Source organism: Maniola hyperantus, chromosome 23 (genome assembly GCF_902806685.2).
Source record: "Maniola hyperantus chromosome 23, iAphHyp1.2, whole genome shotgun sequence".
Lineage (NCBI taxonomy): Eukaryota > Metazoa > Arthropoda > Insecta > Lepidoptera > Nymphalidae > Maniola > Maniola hyperantus.
Genome location: NC_048558.1, coordinates 8,228,813 through 8,236,191, shown reverse-complemented (window position 1 = coordinate 8,236,191; position 7,379 = coordinate 8,228,813).

Sequence of the window (7,379 nt, the reverse complement as noted above, 5' to 3'; positions counted from 1 at the left end):
ACTCTGAGAGGAGACCCATGCTCAGTAGTGGACCGGTAATGCCTTTATAGCCTCAATAGCTCAACGGTTAAAGGAGCGGACTAGTTCCGATAGGTTGCCCGTTGAAACCCCGCCCGTTGCACTATTGTCGTACCTACTCCTAGCACAAGCTTTTCGCTTAGTTGGAGGGGAAAGAGGAATATTAGTCATAATTAACAATTCTTTTAATTAAAAAAAATGGGTTGATGAAGAAGAAGAAGACAGTTTCTCTGCTTTCTTCACAAGCACTGATAGTTCCCCCTGTGTGGGGGACAATCAAACGTATTCCAACACAGGCAGGAACGATCAGCGATTATGAAGTTTTTATCGTGATAACTTTGACAGATAACAAGTAACTATCTAATAGCCGCACTCAGAGTCGCTAATCGTTACTTAAGATTGCGTTAAAACGAGACAGATTTATGTGAGAGATATAGCTCTGTCTCGTTTTAACTAAACTTGATTAACGATTAAGCGACTCTAAGTGCTGCAGTAAATCATGGAAGTATAAAATCTTTCCTCAAAGTAGGTATAAAGTAATTTTTTTTATATTTTACACGGCATAAGTAGTACCTATTAGAAATCTAAGCTATGATAGCTTAGTGGTTAGGACGTCCGCCTTCTAGACGGAGGGCGGGGGTTCGATCCCGGGCACGCACCTCTAACTTTTCGAAGTTATGTGCTTTTAAGTACCTAATTAAATATCACTTGCTGTAACGGTGAAGGAAAACATCGTGAGGAAACCTGCATGCCTGAGAGTTCTCCATAATAATCTCAAAGGTATGTGAAGTCTACCAATCCGCACATGGCCACCGTGGTACACTATGGCCAAAACCCTTCTCACTCTGAGAGGAAACCCGTGCTCTGCACTGAGCCGGCGATGGGTTGATCGCATGAAGCTTGTAGTTCCTTGATTTCATTTCGCTTTCATCAACTCGACAGTTGCACAAGAACGCTCTACAACAACAACCAGCCTTCCGACATCAACGCCGATGACAACATCTTCAGGGCCGACAACAACGCAAACGATATTGGGAGTTAACGGTAAAACTTGCTGATTTAACACGCTTTTATTAACTCGCTTTCTTGTCGGTCTGTTCGTTTGTCACAAATTTTGCAATCGATTGCAATAAATAAATAAATAAAAATCTTTTTTATTCAAATAAACTTTTACAAGTACTTTCGAATAGTCGGATGCATCTACCACTGGTTCGGAATGCCTTTCCTACCGAGAAGAACCAGCAAAAAACTCGGCGGTTGCTCTTTTCAAATATTTGATACAGGTACAAGATTATGCCATGTATAAAATAGTATTTGCAGTCTTGTGCGTTGCTGGAACGAGCTGCAGGTCAAATCCACGCTCTTTTATCATTTAGATAATCTTCAATTGTGTAATATGCTTTTCTCAGGAGCATATTTTTAATAGATTTTTAAACTTGTGCAAAGGTAAGTCTAAAATAGTTTGCGGGATTTTATTATAAAAGGTTATACCCATACCCACAAATGACTTTTGAACTTTCCTGAGGCGGAAGGTAGGAGCTGCAAGCTTGTTTCTGTTTCTAGTCAGCCTATTGTGTAGATCACTATCGATCGAAAAACCTGAATCCACGCGTACGAAGTCGCGGGCTTCAGCTAGTTTATAACATTAGTATGGATATTTTTCAGATACAACCAAATGTTTCTTCGACGATCGTGACTTTTGTGGATGGAAGAATGACCCGGCGGCGGACGACGAATGGTTTCTAATAAGCAAATATTTTGAAGGATATTCTACGGAAGAAAGTATACCTTATATCTAAATATATAAAAGGAAAAGGTGACCGACTGACTGACTGACTGATCTATCAACGCACAGCTCAAACTTCTAGACTGATCAGGCTGAAATTTGACATGCAGTTACCTAATATGACGTAGGCATCCGCCTGCGTCATATTAGCTAACTGCATGCAACGAGCTAGTATTATTATATTCTTACTAGCTTATGCTCGCGACTTCGTCCACGTGAACTACACAAATTTCAAATCCCTATTTCACCCCCTTAGGGGTGGAGTTTTCAAAAATCCTCTCTTAGCGGATGCCTACGTCAGAATTGCTATCTGCATGCCAAATTTCAGCCCGATCCGTCCAGTAGTTTGAGCTGTGCGTTGACAGATCAGTCAGTCAGTCAGTCACTGAGGGAGTCAGTCAGTCAGTCACTGAGGGAGTCAGTCAGTCAGTCACCTTTTCCTTTTATATTTTAGACTAGCTTTTTTTCCGCGTGGATTTCAAAATCTCGCGGGAACTCTTTGATTTTCCGGGATAAAAAGTAGCCTATGTGTTAATCCAGGGTATAATCAATCTCGATTTCAAATTTCATTCAAATCCGTTCAGCCGTTTTTGCGTGATTGAGTAACAAACATCCACACTTTCACATTTATAGTATTAATAGGATTAGGATTAGGATATGTAATTCGAAAATCAAACACTGAGCAAAGGCAATGTACTTAGCTAATATTACAATAATATGATAAATAGATTTTCGCTACCTACCGTCGCAGTTTTATTATGATTGCTTGTATTGTTATAATTCCCGCAAATTGCTAATGCGCGTGGCTGCCATTTTAGTGAAGTCAGCACTAGACTGATGTTTCGAGCTGATGGTATATTTTTATTTCGGCTGACGTCAAAATAACGTCATTTTGATGTTAATGGGACATGGTTCCAGCGCAATAGCGATTTGCGGGACTTACCTATACCGTCGCAGTTTTATTATGATTGCTTACATTGTTATAAGTCCCGCAAATTGCTAAAGCGTGTGGCTGCCATTTTAGTGACGTCAGCACTAGACTGATGTTTCGAGCTGATGGTATATTTTTATTTCGGCTGACGTCAAAATAACATCATTTTGATGTTAATGGGACATGGTTCCAGCGCAATAGCGATTTGCGGGACTTACCTATACCGTCGCAGATTTATTATGATTGCTTGCATTGTTATAAGTCCCGCAAATTGCTAAAGCGTGTGGCTGCCATTTTAGTGACGTCAGCACTAGACTGATGTTTCGAGCTGATGGTATATTTTTATTTCGGCTGACGTCAAAATAACATCATTTTGATGTTAATGGGACATGGTTCCAGCGCAATAGCGATTTGCGGGACTTACCTATACCGTCGCAGATTTATTATGATTGCTTGCATTGTTATAAGTCCCGCAAATTGCTAAAGTGTGTGGCTGCCATTTTAGTGACGTCAGCACTAGACTGATGTTTCGAGCTGATGGTATATTTTTATTTCGGCTGACGTCAAAATAACATCATTTTGATGTTAATGGGACATGGTTCCAGCGCAATAGCGATTTGCGGGACTTACCTATACCGTCGCAGATTTATTATGATTGCTTGCATTGTTATAAGTCCCGCAAATTGCTAAAGTGTGTGGCTGCCATTTTAGTGACGTCAGCACTAGACTGATGTTTCGAGCTGATGGTATATTTTTATTTCGGCTGGCGTCAAAATAACGTCATTTTGATGTTAATGAGACATGGTTCCAGCGCAATAGCAATTTGCGATACACTTATTTTCAGAATCTGACTGGTATCTGTACTTCGACAAGGCGTCGTCGTCGTCAGGCAACGGCTTTCGTCTGATCTCTCCACTTTACAGTCGTGATTTAGGAGGCGCATGTTTCAATTTCGCTTTTATAATTAATGCAACTTCTCGTGGCAGGTGAGAAGTTTTTCAACTACCTACCTATTTTCACATATTATCTATTATACAGAATGTAACCAGAACGCTAGCAAAAACTTAGCGTTATTGTTATACTACCTAAACACAATCCAATATCAATAACCATTTGCCTCATTTTGTAGTTTTAATGATTTAGTATTTTTTAAACCCGCAATGTATAGCGTGCCAAACTCGGGTCAATGCTCCGCCTACGACGTGGAATTGACTCCGAGTGGCCTACTTACGCAAGGTTCGTTGACCTGTAGCGTCAGTCAGATGTTTTATTTGCAATATATCGTAAACTTTTACTTTATAGAATTTGTTTATATTTATTTCGCGTTTTTTTTTTTTGTGGCATATATCAGTAATCATCAGTACTATCACCTGTCTTCGTTTTTGCCAGCGTTTTTGTTACACCCTGTATGTATATGCACAATATATTCTATGCCAGGATTCTACCACCGGGTTGGAATTGGTACGTACATTCTTTGTACCTATGTGACCCTTTGTGTTTCTTACTGGTTCTTCTCGGTAGGAACGGCATTCCAAACCAGTGGTAAATTAAACAAGTTGACGATTCAAAAGCCACTTGTAAAAGTTTACTTGAATAAAAATATATTCAACTAGCTTATGCCCGCGACTTCGTCCGCGTGGACTACACAAATTTCAAACCTCTATTTCACCCCCTTAGAAGTTGAATTTTGAAAAATCCTTTCTTAGCGGATGCCTATGTCATAATAGCTATCTGCATGCCAAATTTCAGCCCGATCCGTCCAGTAGTTTGAGCTGTGCGTTGATAAATCAGTCAGTCAGTCAGTCAGTCAGTCACCTTTTCCTTTTATATAGTTAATATAAAATATAATTAATATATAATATATATATATATATAAAAATATATAGATTCTCTATTCAATTCTATTCTTTCATATTTACTGAATCCTGTTTGTTTATAGATCTACCGGTATCCGAATATACCAAAAGCCGGAGAATCTGCCTCTTGGAGATCTACTTGCGTACAGCGAGGAGGCGAAGAAGAATTTTATTCTTTATGATATCTGGGGACACTTTAACGAAGACGTCTACTGGTGGTGGACCCGGACAAGGCTGATGAATTTCGATCACAACTTTCAGGTACCTTTAATACTTGTAAACCTACTATTTTGGCGTAGGTATATTAGATTCAGATTCAGATTTATTTTTTTGCTTTCATGTACATTATCATTAATTGATGGTGGGTGCTTCCTCAGGCGGAGGGTAGGAGTCAAAGTCAAAGTCAAAGTCAAAGTCAAATGATTTATTCAAAATACGTAATAAATTACTCTTTTTGATGGTCAGATGTTGGATTTGTAAGATATAGTGGTGATAATTATTACGCAAACTTAAAACTAAAGCTACGAGGGTTCCAAACGCGCCCAGGTCTGAGAAGAGCCCACAACAAACTCAGCAAACTGATTACGTATTACTTATTACGTATTACGAGTTGCAAGCTTATTACGGTTTCTAGTTAGCCTATTGTGTAGATCACCAATATTTTTGTAACTAAAAATATCTATAAGATGGCATTTCATTATATGACACATTCAGGAAAGTCCAAAAGTCATTTGTGGGTATGGGTATTACCTTTTATAATAAAATCCCGCAAACTATTTTGGACTTACCTTTGCACAAGTTTAAAAAATCTATTAAAAATATTATGCTCCTGAAAAAAGCACATTACACAATTGAAGATTATCTAAATGATAAAAGAGCGTGGATTTGACCTGCAGCTCGTTCCAGCAACGCACAACACTGCAAATACTATTTTATACATGGCATAATCTTGTACCTGTATCAAAATATATTTAAAAAAGAGCAACCGCCGAGTTTCTTGCTGGTTCTTCTCGGTAAGAAAGGCATTCCGAACCAGTGGTAGATGCATCCGACTATTCGTAAGTACTTATAAAAGTTTATTCGAATAAAAAAGATTTTTATTTATTTATTTATTTATTCCTTTATTCAGATTATAATCGAAGGCATTTACGGTCAAGATAATAGATATATGGCACTGGATTCCTTCTATATATCTCCGAAGTTGTCTGCCTGCACTCCATCTTGGCCTCGTTTAGCACCACAAGCACCAACCACGACGACGGTCGTTCCACTAGGAGTTACTGGTAACGAACAACTTCGTCCGCGTGGACAACACAAAATTTAAACCCCTATTTCACCATCTTAGGGGTTGAATTTTTAAAAATCCTTTCTTAGCGAATGCCTACGTCATAATAGCTATCTGCATGTCGATCCGTCCAGTAGTTTGAGCTGTGCGTTGATAGATCAACCCTCCACCTCCCATGGCCCCACCAACCTCTCGGTTATATGGGCCGAATCGCGGGAGGGCGCACGTTCGGTACTTGCTCTTGGCATTTTTAGCGGCATACTTGCTCTTGGCATTTTTGGCATTATTATTCATTGGCGTTGATAGATCAGTCAGTCAGACTAGGGGCACACGATGCGTTGCGGCGCCGCACCGCAAAGATTTCACCGTATCAGCGGGCACACGAGTGGTGCGGCGCCGTAACGTTGTTATGTCGCAGCGGCGCCGTAGCAGCGTTGGACAGTGTCTTTCCTTGTGACGCATAAACAACTGAGCGGTGCCGCTCCGACGTCGCAACGCATTCACCCCTCCCCACCTCGTCTCGGTGGTTGCAAGTCCGGTGCGGCGCCGGAGCGCATCGTGTGACATGCCCCAGATATTTCTATAGACGACGCAGCGACACCGCTCCGGCGCTGCACCGCCGCGCCGCGCCGCCGCAACGCATCGTGTGCCCCCGCTCTTAGTCAGTCAGTCACCTTTTCCTTTTATATATTACTAGCTTATGCTCGCGACTTCGTCCGCGTGGATTTCACCCCCTTAGGGGTCGAATTTTCTAAAATCCGTTCTTAGCGGATGCCTACGTCATAAAAATAATAAAAATGATAAAAGCTATCTGCATGCCAAATTTCAGCCCGATCCGTCCAGTAGTTTGAGCTGTGCGTTGATAGATCAGTCAGTCAGCCAGTCAGTCAGTCACCTTTTCCTTTTATATATTTAGATTTAGATTGTTATTTTCAGATTCTTTGAGTTGTGATTTCGAGGGCAGCGGTCTCTGCGGATGGAAGAATGACCCGACAACTGTCGGAAGTTGGCGTCAAATTACAAATAGCATCAGTAAGACTATCTTCTCATACGTTCATTTTCATTCTACAAATGAGGCCAGCCATCTGTAGGGCGATTGTCTAAAACCTGCATCAATCATTATTACATGGTTCCAGCGCAATAGCAATTTGCGGGACTTATAACAATAACTGGTCCAATTGAAAACCTTCTTTTTTCAGGATTCCCACTGCAAATAACTAGATAATATTATAAGGTTTTTTTTTAAATGTATAGTTTAGCGCTTGGCTGCAATCATCACTTGGTGGCAAGTGATGATGCAGCCTAAGATGGAGCGCGCTTGCCTTGAAGATGCCTATTCACTCTTGACTTAAAGGTACCTATATTATAATTGGAGGGGAAAACTGATGCTGGAAGGGTGTTCCAAGTCAATGGAAAATCGTGAATTTGTGGTTACATCACAAGAAAAAAAATTAAAATGTGTTCATGTGCGAACAAATATTGTTATTTTCGACTTTCAAGGTA